The following is an 11,523-nucleotide window of genomic DNA, read 5'->3' as shown; positions in this document are numbered from 1 at the left end:
TGGTTAAAAAATATGTGTGTGTGTGTGTGTGTGTATTCACTATCCAAAAATTCATTATAATGCCAGGCGTGCTGGTATACTCCTTTGTTCCCATCACTCAGGATGCAGAGGCAAAAAGATCTCTGTGAGTAGGAGGACATCATCATCTACATACTGAGTTCCAGGACAGCCAGGAGTACATAAACTCTTTGTCAAAACAAAAATAGCGATGCCCATCAAAATCCCAGCAAAATTCTTCACAGACCTCAAAAGAACAGTACTCAACTTCATATGGAAAAACAGAAAATGCAGGATAGCTAAAACAATCTTGTATAATGAAGGAACTTCTGGAGGCATCACAGTCCCTGACTTCAAACTCTACTACAGAGCTACAGTACTGAAAACAGCCTGGTATTGGCATAAAAACAGACAGGAGGACCAATGGAACTGAATTGAAGACCCGGATATCAATCAACACACCTATGAACACCTGATTTTTTTTTAAAGAAGCAGAAAATATAAAATGGAAAAAAAGAAAGCATCTTCAACAAATGGTGCTGACATAACTGAATATCAACATGTAGAAGAATGAAAATGGATCCATATCTATCCCTATGCACAAAACTCAAGTCCAAATGGATTAAAGACCACAACATAAAACCAGTCACACTGAACATCATAGAAGAGAAAGTGGAAAGTATACTTGAACGTGTTAGCACAGGAGACTACTTCCTAAATATAACCACAGTAGCACAGACACTGAGAGAAACGATTAATAAATGGGACCTCCTGAAACAGAGATGCTTTGGTAAAGCAAAGTACCTGGTCAACAATACAAAACAGTAGCCTACAGAATGGGAAAAGATCTTTATAAACCCCACATTGGACAGAGGACTGATATCCAAAATATACAAAGACTCAAGAAACTGGTCATCAAAGAACAAATAATCCAATTTTAAAAAATGCAGTACAGACTTGAACAGAGAACTCTCAACAGAGGAATCTAAAATGGTTGAAAGACACTTAAGGAAATGCTCAACATCCTTAGCTGTCAGAGAAATGCAAATTAAAACAACTCTGAGATTCCATCTTACACCTGGAAGAATGGCCAAGATCAAAAAGACTGATGACAGCATATACTGAAGATGTGGGGTAAAGGGAACACTCCTTCATTGCTAGTGGGAGTATAAACTGGTATAGCCCCTTTGGATTTCAGTATGGCGATTTCTCAGAAAATTAGGAAACAACCTACCTCAAGACCCAGCAATATGCTCAATCATACCACAAAGATATGTGCTCAACTATGTTTATAGCAGCATTGTTTGTCACATTTGTCACAGCCAGAACCTGAAAACCTACATGCCCCTCAACTAGCAAAATGTGGTACCTTTACAAAAAAAAAAAAAAAAAAAAAAAAAAAAAAAAAAAAGACATCTTGAAATTTGCAGGCAAATGGATAGATCTAGAAAACATCATATTAAGTGACCCAAACTAAGCAAGACAAATATCATATGCACTCACTCACTCATAAGTGACTTTTAGACGTGAAGCAAGAAAAGAAAGAAAGAAAGAAAGAAAGAAAGAAAGAAAGAAAGAAAGAGAAAGAAAAAAGCAAAAAGAAATTCACAGTCCCAGAGAACCTAGACAACAAAGAGGACCCTAAGAGAGGCATCCGTGGATCTAATGTACATAGGAAGTAGAAAATGTCAAAATCTTATGAGTAAATTGGAAGCTTGGGGACAATAGGAGAGGATAGAAGGGGAGGGGAGAGGAAGGATGGGGAACAGAGAAAAATTGTAAGAAAGTAATATAAAAATATGGCAACATCTTCAGTTTTCACTCTTAATTGTTCTATACACTTCAAAATTTATACTTCTGAGAAACCATATAAAGGTATAGAATATATATTCCCCATGTCTTTCTGTCCATTGGAATTTACACCTCTCCAAATGGATCGAATTGACAAATCCTTTACTTAGTGCTGAAATTTCAGAGATAAGAGCAAATTCATCATTAAAGAAAACACTGTGATAAATTCTTAGGTTTTATTCATCTTCAAAATCTTCATAGAAGAGTCAAGCCACTTGGGTTCAAAATGATAGGCTCCTATGTAGCTTCTTTGTGGTCATATCGTCTGGTTGACCTTTCAGATTCCCCTCTCTTCCCTACTACTCTACTACATTCTGCTACCAGGACACCCGCTTTCGAATCTCTTATCACCTATATTCTACTCGCCAACCCCTCTTCCTGCAACTCTCCACTAATGGTACCTTTCTAGAATTCTGGCTTCTACATGTAGTCTTACTAAAACACACAAAACAAAGTTTGTAGCCTAGATGCATATGTGAGAGAACATGTGATGTTTGACTTTTGTGGCCTAGGTATCTGAACTCGTCTTCATTTCCTGTTACCTATATGTACATCTATATTTCACACTTTCATTTTTATTTACACCTAAATAATATACTAGTTTATGGAGATAAGAATCATGGTTTCATTTACCCATGTTTTAGTTTGTGGACATATAGGTTGATTCCATTTCCTAGATACGGCCAATAACACATCATTGAACATGATGGGCAAGTACTCATTGATAAGATGGCAAGTCCTTGGAGTTTATTCCCATGAGTGGTTATTTGTGTATCCTCTTCCTCTTCAATCAAATCCTTCCATTTTGGAGGGATCTCCTTAAAATACAGGGCATGGCTGGGCAGTCGTGGCGCATGTCTTTAATCCCACAACTCGTGAGAAAGAGGCGGGTAAATCTCTGTGAGTTTGAGGTCAGCCTGATCTACAAAGCAAGTTCCAGGATAGGCAAATCCACACAGAGAATCCCTGTCTCAAAAAACAGCAAAACGAAACAAAAGAAAACCAACCAACAAACAAAAAACCCTACAGGGCATGAAAAGAGAGGTAAAGGAATGGGATGCTCTAAGGTTCTCATGCTTCCCGATGTTGTAGCCCTTTAATTCAGTACCTCATGTTGTGATGACCCCCGTTCATAAAATTATTTTGTTATTTCATAGCTGTAATTTTTCTGCTGTTACAAACTGTAATGTAAATATCTCATATGCAGGGTATCTCATATAAGACCCAAAAGGGACCATGATGGAAGGGTTGAGAGACACTGCTGTCAGGTGAGGTGATAAATTCGGTCTTGCACAGGAGCTCCAGAAGCTTAGGAATAGAAAACTTCATAATTTTGAGAAATCACAGAAACTGACATATACTGAAGACCGGTGGTGACATGAAGCCTTGTGAACGTACTACAAGATTCTTGGACTTTCTGTTCATGGAGATCATTGTTGGATTAGCTAGACAGCAGGTCATTCATATGAATCCCCTTTATATGTGTATAATATATGTGTATTATCATATATGTATTATGTATCATATATACATGTGATATGCATATCATATACCTCATATATGTATACCATATTACATATAATGACATGTATATATATATATATACACACACACACAATGAGCAAAATGCTCTATTCCTCTCTCTGTCACAGAAAGAGAGAGAGAGAGAGAGAGATTCATTCTATCAATTCTGTTACTCTAGAGAACCCTGAATAATACACAAGGATTCACAATCTCACAGCAAACTTCCTGATGCTCTGGCTTTTACAACCTTTATACCCCCTTCTTAAAAAACTTTCCTTTAGCCTTATATTCGGGAGTGTTTTACATATGTATCCATTGGGCCTGGCATCCATGGTGGTGATATATCATTTATGATCTAACAAAACTTGCCTGAGGATCAGTGCACAGCGCTAGTGACACTAGCTTGTCATTTAGATCCAGGTAGTGGTGACACACACCTTTAATCCCAGCACAATGGGACAGAGGAAGATGGATTGCTGTAGTTCAAGGCTACCTGGGATCCGTGAAATTGGTCCAGTCTAAAAGAGAAGCAAAGCTCACACAAAGGTAATGCCAGGACTTGGGATCATATGCTATTAATTCTAGCACTAAGGAGTGGAGACAGGAGTGATATGGCTGGGCAAAGAGAGGAATATAAGGTGGGTGGAGACAGGAGCTCAGTGTAGTCTGAGGAATCAGAACAGGATCTCCCCTTTTATCTAAGCATCAGTAGAGGTAAAAACTCTCTCGCTGCTGTGTTTCTCTGACCCTTCAGGTTTCACCTTCTGATAGCTGACTCCAAGTTTTTATTATTAATACCAATTAGAATTAATGCTACAGTTCACAACTCTGCATTTTGATTACTTGTGGTTTATTTGTAGTGGTCTCTGTTACAAAGAGATGATGGGTGAAGACTATGCTTATCTGTGGGTATAAGGAAAATGTTTACCTTTTTTAAGGGATTATGTTGGTTTAGTAAAGTGTTTCTCCTCCAAGATTTATGGCTTTACCAGCACTGAGTAGTTAACCACGAGTAGTTAGCACTGAGTAGTTAGTAGTTATCAGTCATAGTTTCTCTTTTGTTAAGAATTTCTTAAGTCCAACTAGAGAGCTATCGCTTACTATCAAGGTATGCTTGCAGCTATTGTACTCAGGGTTTTTGTACCATGATGAATATTGATGTGGTTCATAGGCAACCTAGCTGGATAAGACTGTTCATTAGCTTTTGGAGGACTGAATGGTGCTTCTGGTACCATGCAGGTTACTCTTAAGGGAGTAAGTTATACTTATTTCGAGACAAGGACTCTCTGTTTATTACCAGTCATAGGCTCATTATGAACACCAGGCTGTCCATGACTTCAGCTTCCCTTGCCCTTGCCCTCTGAGTGCTGGGATTAAAGGCTTGCATAACATTGCATTATCATGTCATTATAACCTACTTGATAGACATGAGCAAACAAGTAGATCTTATTTCTACTGATATTCAAGGCCTCCAATTCACTGAATTGGAAACTCTAATTGAAATATATGAGTTCCCAGATCCACATAACTATTGACAGGAATCTCTCAGAACTTCAAAGAAGAACAGCAAACTACATAAAATAATTGAAACAAAAAGGAAGACTTCTGGACACTTAGTAGTATCTGGTATTAAAACAGATAATGATACAACCAAAGTGAAATTAAAAAAAATTCTATTATGGGCTATCTCTCTCATCTCTGTCACACATGCACAAATGTGTGTGTGTGTGTGTGTGTGTGTGTCTGTGTGTTTCATATACTGCCCATTTTCATTTCCTACCTCTACTATCCTGGTCCACAATTATAACAAATCTTTGCTGTGTTCATCTCCATTCATTTTGCTTGGGACCCCCTCAGATTAACCAGAGATAACTGTAAGAATGTGGTTTTGAAGCTATGTGTTGGAGTCTGGTGGGCTCGGCAGAGGACTACAACCAAAGGCAGCGGTTCTTTTCCTCCAATGCAACCATTGCCAATGTTTGACAGGTGAAGGGTGGGGCCCTGTGAGCCTTTCCCTTTCCTAGACTGATTGTGGTCTAGGGTGAGGTCAATGCAGGTAAATACAGTTGCTGTTGGTTACTGATTACAACAGCTGTATGGAGTCGAGAGAAGAGCATGTATTAACCCTTCCTCCTTCCCTTCTTTTTTCCTTTCCTTGTCCTCCTCTATGTTCCCAGAGTCGTGGAAGGGAAGGTGTAACTGACATTTTTAGAACTGGGAACACATACCTTACTTATTTTCTGCATCTGGGATAGCCAAGAGTGTCTACATTCATCATTGTATTATTTTTTCCTATATTTTATGTAAAAGCAACTTTAGCATTAGCCACAAAAGAAGTAGAGTTAGTAAAATATCAAAGGCATCTTCTAGGGGTGAGAGCAGTACAAAACGGGATGAACTCAGTCCTGCGCTGTTAGTAATGAGGTGACCACTGACTTCTGGATTTGCCTATTTCTTTTTAAAATCCAACGTTTTGAAATGTCTCTTCCCAAGGCACAATTGCAGTATTTGGTTTTGGCTTGTCATGTTTGTCACGGGGATGGGACGCTGACATCTGAATTTAGAATGTTATCATTTGGTGTAAGTAGGTAACTGGGGAGGGTGGTAGTCAAGTCGAGGTTTCAGAACTCACTGTGGGCGTCAGATAGGGGGATGCAGTGTCCTCCTAGATCCAATTCTGGTCTAGGGTGGCATCAAGCATGTGCGGAGGCGGTGCAGAGCCGGTCCAGGGCAGCCTGACAGCTGAAGCTGTTTGGAAGGCAGCCTGAGATGCTCCGGGTGGTACACGTCTTAGTGGGGCGGAGACACTCAGCCCGAAACAGCGACTAAGAGGGTGTGGTCCATTGGCTGGATTTAGGGAGGATTTGGAGGAGTGACGTAAACGGAAGCTGGGACACAAAGTGAGCGCGGGGAAATTGAAGAGAAACCAAGGTCGTCAGAGCTGAGGGCCCATTTCCTATTTCCTGTCTGTGTTCCGGGGCTTGCACGTTCGGGAATCTCGGTGGTGCAGACTTTGGAGAGGAGGACACGACGGGGTGCCGTGGGAAAACGAAAGCACCCCGGAGCCTCAGTCACCGAGAGGGGCGGCCTGGGAAAGTCAGCAGGGAGCAGCGCAGTGGCGGGAACCGCAGCCCGGGAGCCCTGGAACCTCCCAGGTCTAAGGAACTGCGGGGCTGGGACATAGGAGGGAAGGGCCCAGGGGTGCGAGCAGTTTCTGAGATGTTCATTTATCTCAGAAACTGGTTCTGAAGTTCTGTAGTGTATGTCTTACCTTGGTATATTTTAGATCATAAGGAATAAGCCTTTTTATTTTTCAATTGGTTTTCTGCAAAAATATTCTTGTAAAATATTATGCCAAAATATTTTTGTAAAAATAATCTAGTAGAATATTTAAATTTACCTGTTAAGATTTACAAGCACGATTCTCTTTGTAATGGTAGAAACAACAAAGCTTTTGAAATTTACAAACATATATACTAACTTACATGTTATAACACTTTCCTACTCAAGAGACTAGCACATTTACTTGGAGACTTGGATTCGCCAGAGCTTTCACGTAATAATCGTGAAAGGAATGCCTGCAAATTTCATTGAATCTGAAAGTGTTATGCCCAGACCGCGAAGTCCCCCAAAAACCAACAAGGAGACCGAGTCCCGTATGTAAAAGCAAAGAGCCTTTACTTTATACAAGTTTGCAAACTTGGTCTCTCGGTGTATCCGACGTATTGGAATAATCGGGGAGCCCTGAGCTCAGTTGGAATTGGTTTTTTAATAGTAGTAAAGGTGAGGGTGAGGGATTTCTAAGGTTCAGGATCCTTAATTGGCTGACATTTGCCTAGGGGTGTCCTGGACAGTGGTTGGAATGATAGGCATTTCCTTTGGATGGTCTGTTCTTGGGTGGTGCTTGGGTAATCTCAGTTTGTGGTTGTTGATGGCTGAGTTCTACACTGCAGATGATAATGGTTGGAAGTAAAGAACTTCCTTTGGGTGGTCTGTTTCTATTTAGCTTATCATGACTAGCTCCTACAAAAGTATATAACTTTTTTTGGCGAGTTAACTTTTATCCACCATTAATTTCCATCTGAGACATGCACTCTGTGATGTAAATACAGCATTCTGAAAAGTGTCTTTGTGAGGCCTGGTGACACAGGCTTTTTTTCCCAGTGCTCAGAAGGCAGAGGCAGGTGAATTTCAGTCAGTTGGAGGCTGACAAAGGGTAAACAGTGCCTTTAAGGACAGTCAGCACCACACAGAGAACCTGTTTCAGGGGAAAACAGAAAAGAAAAAAAAAAGAAATTTAAGTGCATTTTGGTATAGAATAATATTAGAAAGAATCTTTTGAATAATTATGATAACTCACCTATATCAGAAAAAAGAATATCGACATTAGTCTTTTGTCTCCTTGGTCCAAGAAAAGCACTCTGTCCTTGGACACATGACCAAACTGTTTTTTCTTTGGTTTTGATATTTGCTGTATTTGAGACCTGAACTCACCGTGTTGCTCTGTCTGGCCCATAAGTCACTTTGTAGACCGGGTTAGCCTGGAAAATATTCCACTTACCTGTTTCTCTCAAGTGCTAGGATTAAAGGTGTGCACCAACAGGACGATTCAAACTGTTGTTTTTTCTTTTGTGGTCTTTTGAGAGCCAGTGGTGTGACAATGTGCTTCTCCCAGGAGCTGTGGCAATGCCTGAACCCTGTCCTGTCCTGTAAAAATTTAGCAGAGCACTGTATCTGGGGTAGACATTAGATTGAACAACTGTTTTTTGTTTGTTTGTTTGTTTGGTTGTTTGTTTTTGAGCTTTGATCTTGGTGAATCGTTGTGGTGGTAAACAGTGATTATTTCCTGTGAGCTGTAGAACTGTTTTGCTGAAGGGTCTTTGCAGCCATCCATTGACTTTGGTCACAAGACACCTCAGGTACACCTGAAGTTCTTCTATTATTGTGCTCTGCAAAGAATACATAATGAAGGACTAGAGTCACGGCGGCATGTGATGCTCTTCTTCAGTAAGACATGTAAATTAAATTAGAAACCTTGGTATGAGGAAATACTTTGTGGAATATTCAATAAATGTGCCTTTGGATGGTTGTTAGGGGTTCAGTTCATCAGAGAGGCAGGACCTTCCTGCTGCCACATAGACATTACAATTTCATCTTGGAGAGCCTTCTTTCTTCAACTGACCCACACCACACAGTACATCCTGACACCGCACAATTGCAGCACTAGGGTTTCTGTGGCTGGAGAATTGTGTGCTTGCAATCTCTCTTGCTCCTCCTCAGGAATTCTTGACAAACTAATGTGCAAGTTTATGAGCTTTGTGTGATTGAGTCTCACGTCCCACAGAATAAAGTGGAATCCTGAGAGGAAAAAAGAAAATTTCTGATAGGATTATTTTCTAACACGAGCTCTTTGCCGACTCAAAATAATCCCAATCAAACCAAATCAGACCAAATTAAGAGATATCCAGGTTTAATTGGACTCCTGCACTCTCAGGTGACCCCGAGGGGAACTGGAAAGCTGCCAGCTGACCACTGGGGCAAAGAGGGAAAACCTCGTGTAGTTTTTGCAGTGCAGATTAAATAGCCCGGGGGAGTGGTCTTGACCTTTCCTGGGGAGGGGTCAAGGTTTGGTGGGCTACCTTGACCCTCCTCAGGGAGGGGTAAAGGTTCAAGGGGCATAGGGGCGGGGCCTCCAAAGATGGAGGCCAGAGACCAGGATTTACAATTTCCATGAAATATTCTCTCTTCTTTGTGTGCGTCCCTTTGGGAGGTGTAAGGCTTCATCATTATTGGTCCATGATCAAGTCAGAACCTCACTAGTTTATAATATTCTCTTCCCAATCATTCAGTGCCATTTCTACCCCTGATTTTTGAGTGAGTTGCTACTGAAAGTGGGATTCACGAGATGCTAACAAAAAATGATTTCTAATTATTTGCAGTATTCTGACACTGCAGGATAGTTGGGGAGTTACTTATATAATTCTGTTTTTAGTTTTATCTTCACTTAATAAACACAGTAATGAGTTAGAAATCCAGGAGCTTCCTGAAGAATCTTTCTCATGTGCAGGGCTCACTGATCACCCAGACCTGCTCACCTGTGCAGCGGGACAAAGGGCGTGGAAGGAGAGGAGACAGCAGCTAAGGATGCAGGTACAGTGAAGGGATTGGTGAAGGGGAGGAAAGGGAATTAAGCGAATGTGGAAGTGGAACAGGAGATCAGTTTTGTCACATTCTGTTTCACTAGAAACAACTCCGGAGATTTCCACTGAGAAAATCTCCTCAGGATTATCATAATGTAGGCTCAAAAAGACTTTCTACAGAAGACTTGATAATCGAATTTTAAAATTTTATTTGACTATATATATATGAGTGATACTCTCCTTATTCATTCACATCACAGATCATGTTTTCATACCGTTATTGGATCATTTTCATTTCTTTGATTTCAATATCTTATAAAATGATGAAAATTAATACCTTTAAGTTTATTTTTCTCAGATTTTTTGAGGTCTGGTATTCTAGTACATTCTCTATGTTTTAGTGTTAATGTCTCTGTTCCTGAAAATAATGCCAATAGAGTTTTGGTAAGAATCAGGAAGTATGTTTATTCCCGGCTAAACATCATTGATAGTGTCTTATTGTGTCCTATTGTCTGTTGGAAATTAGGATAAATTTTTAGAATGTAATAAGGACTTGTGATAATTTAGTAAAGTAGTGATTGTAGGGTTTCCTCCAAGAATTCTATGACTCTTGTGAGGAGCATCATTAGCCCAATTGGAAATTTTTATTTATACTCTAAATGCCTTTGCTTACAGAAATTTAGATGTATTATAGGCATTTTATTTTAGGTGGATAGATAATGGTCAAGGAATGGATGGATTCCTTATGAATTTACCAGTCATTATTAATGTTATTTTATCCTCCATTTTCTGTGTTTATGCCTGTCTGTTCTCTATAATTAAATCCTCACCTCTATTTCTCCATTTTCCCCATCAGGTGATTTTCTTCTCTGTTACTCCTGTCTCTATCACACCCCACGGTGCTCTCCTTTTACTTTTCTGGTTACTGCAGTCACTCCAGGTTGTAGAGTCAGATATGAAGATTTGGAGCTAGGAACTTCCTATGAGAGAGATCATGCTGTGTCTGTCTTTCTGGGTCCAGTACCTTACTCGGTGTAATCTTTTACAAGTCATCCATTTACCTAAAAAATTCATGATTTCAATTTTTTTTTTTACATCTGAATAGTATTTCATAGTGTATGTGTACCACACTTTCACTATCCGTTTGTCAGTTGAAGTACATTTAGGTTGTTTTTATTTTGCAGTGATTGTGAGTGGAGCAGCAATGAACATTGGTGAGCAAGGATCTGTGGAGTAGGATGTTGGTCGAGTCCTTAGAGCATATGCCAAGGAATGGAACAGGTGGATCATGTGCTGAATTTATTTCACTTGATGGCTGTTTGAGGAGTCTCTATTTTGATTTCCAGTGTTGCTAGTTTTGTATGTTCACGGGGTTTTTATTTTCTAATGTTTTGTTTTTATGTAATTGCTGGTTGGATTATTGGTAGTAGTATTCTTACTTGTCTTTGAGGAAATAGTGTTTTGCTATCTTACTCATGGATGATTACTTTGCAGTTCTCCTGTATTTATCTATTCTACATATGAAATTCATTATTTCCATGTTCCTGTGACTTTCCTGTGTATGTTTTGCCTATAATTTATTATCCGCAGTGCTGCTTTAGTGAAATGAACTGCGACTATCTAGAATCCAGTTATGTCTCCATCAATTTTTAAGAGCATCATTTTCTTTGTGCAACAAGATGCTTGATGGTGATTTTCTCTTCAAGTTTCAAATTTCTTTCAATGCTCACCTGTCTTTTTTCAGTGCTCTCCTGTCTTTGGGATCGTTGACCAGACAACTGGTAGAATTCTGTTGCTTGGTTCTTCTCATGTAGTTTAACATTGTTCTTTAACAACTTTTATTTTATTTTATTTTATTTTATTTTATTTTGGGGGGGGTTTCGAGACAGGGTTTCTCTGTGGTTTTGGAGCCTAGCTCTTGTAGACCAGGCTGGTCTCGAACTCACAGAGATCCGCCTGCCTCTGCCTCCCGAGTGCTGGGATTAAAGGCGTGCGCCACCACCGCCCGACT

This window comes from Chionomys nivalis, chromosome 2 (genome assembly GCF_950005125.1).
Source record: "Chionomys nivalis chromosome 2, mChiNiv1.1, whole genome shotgun sequence".
Taxonomy (NCBI): domain Eukaryota; kingdom Metazoa; phylum Chordata; class Mammalia; order Rodentia; family Cricetidae; genus Chionomys; species Chionomys nivalis.
Note: the sequence above shows the minus strand (reverse complement) of the source record.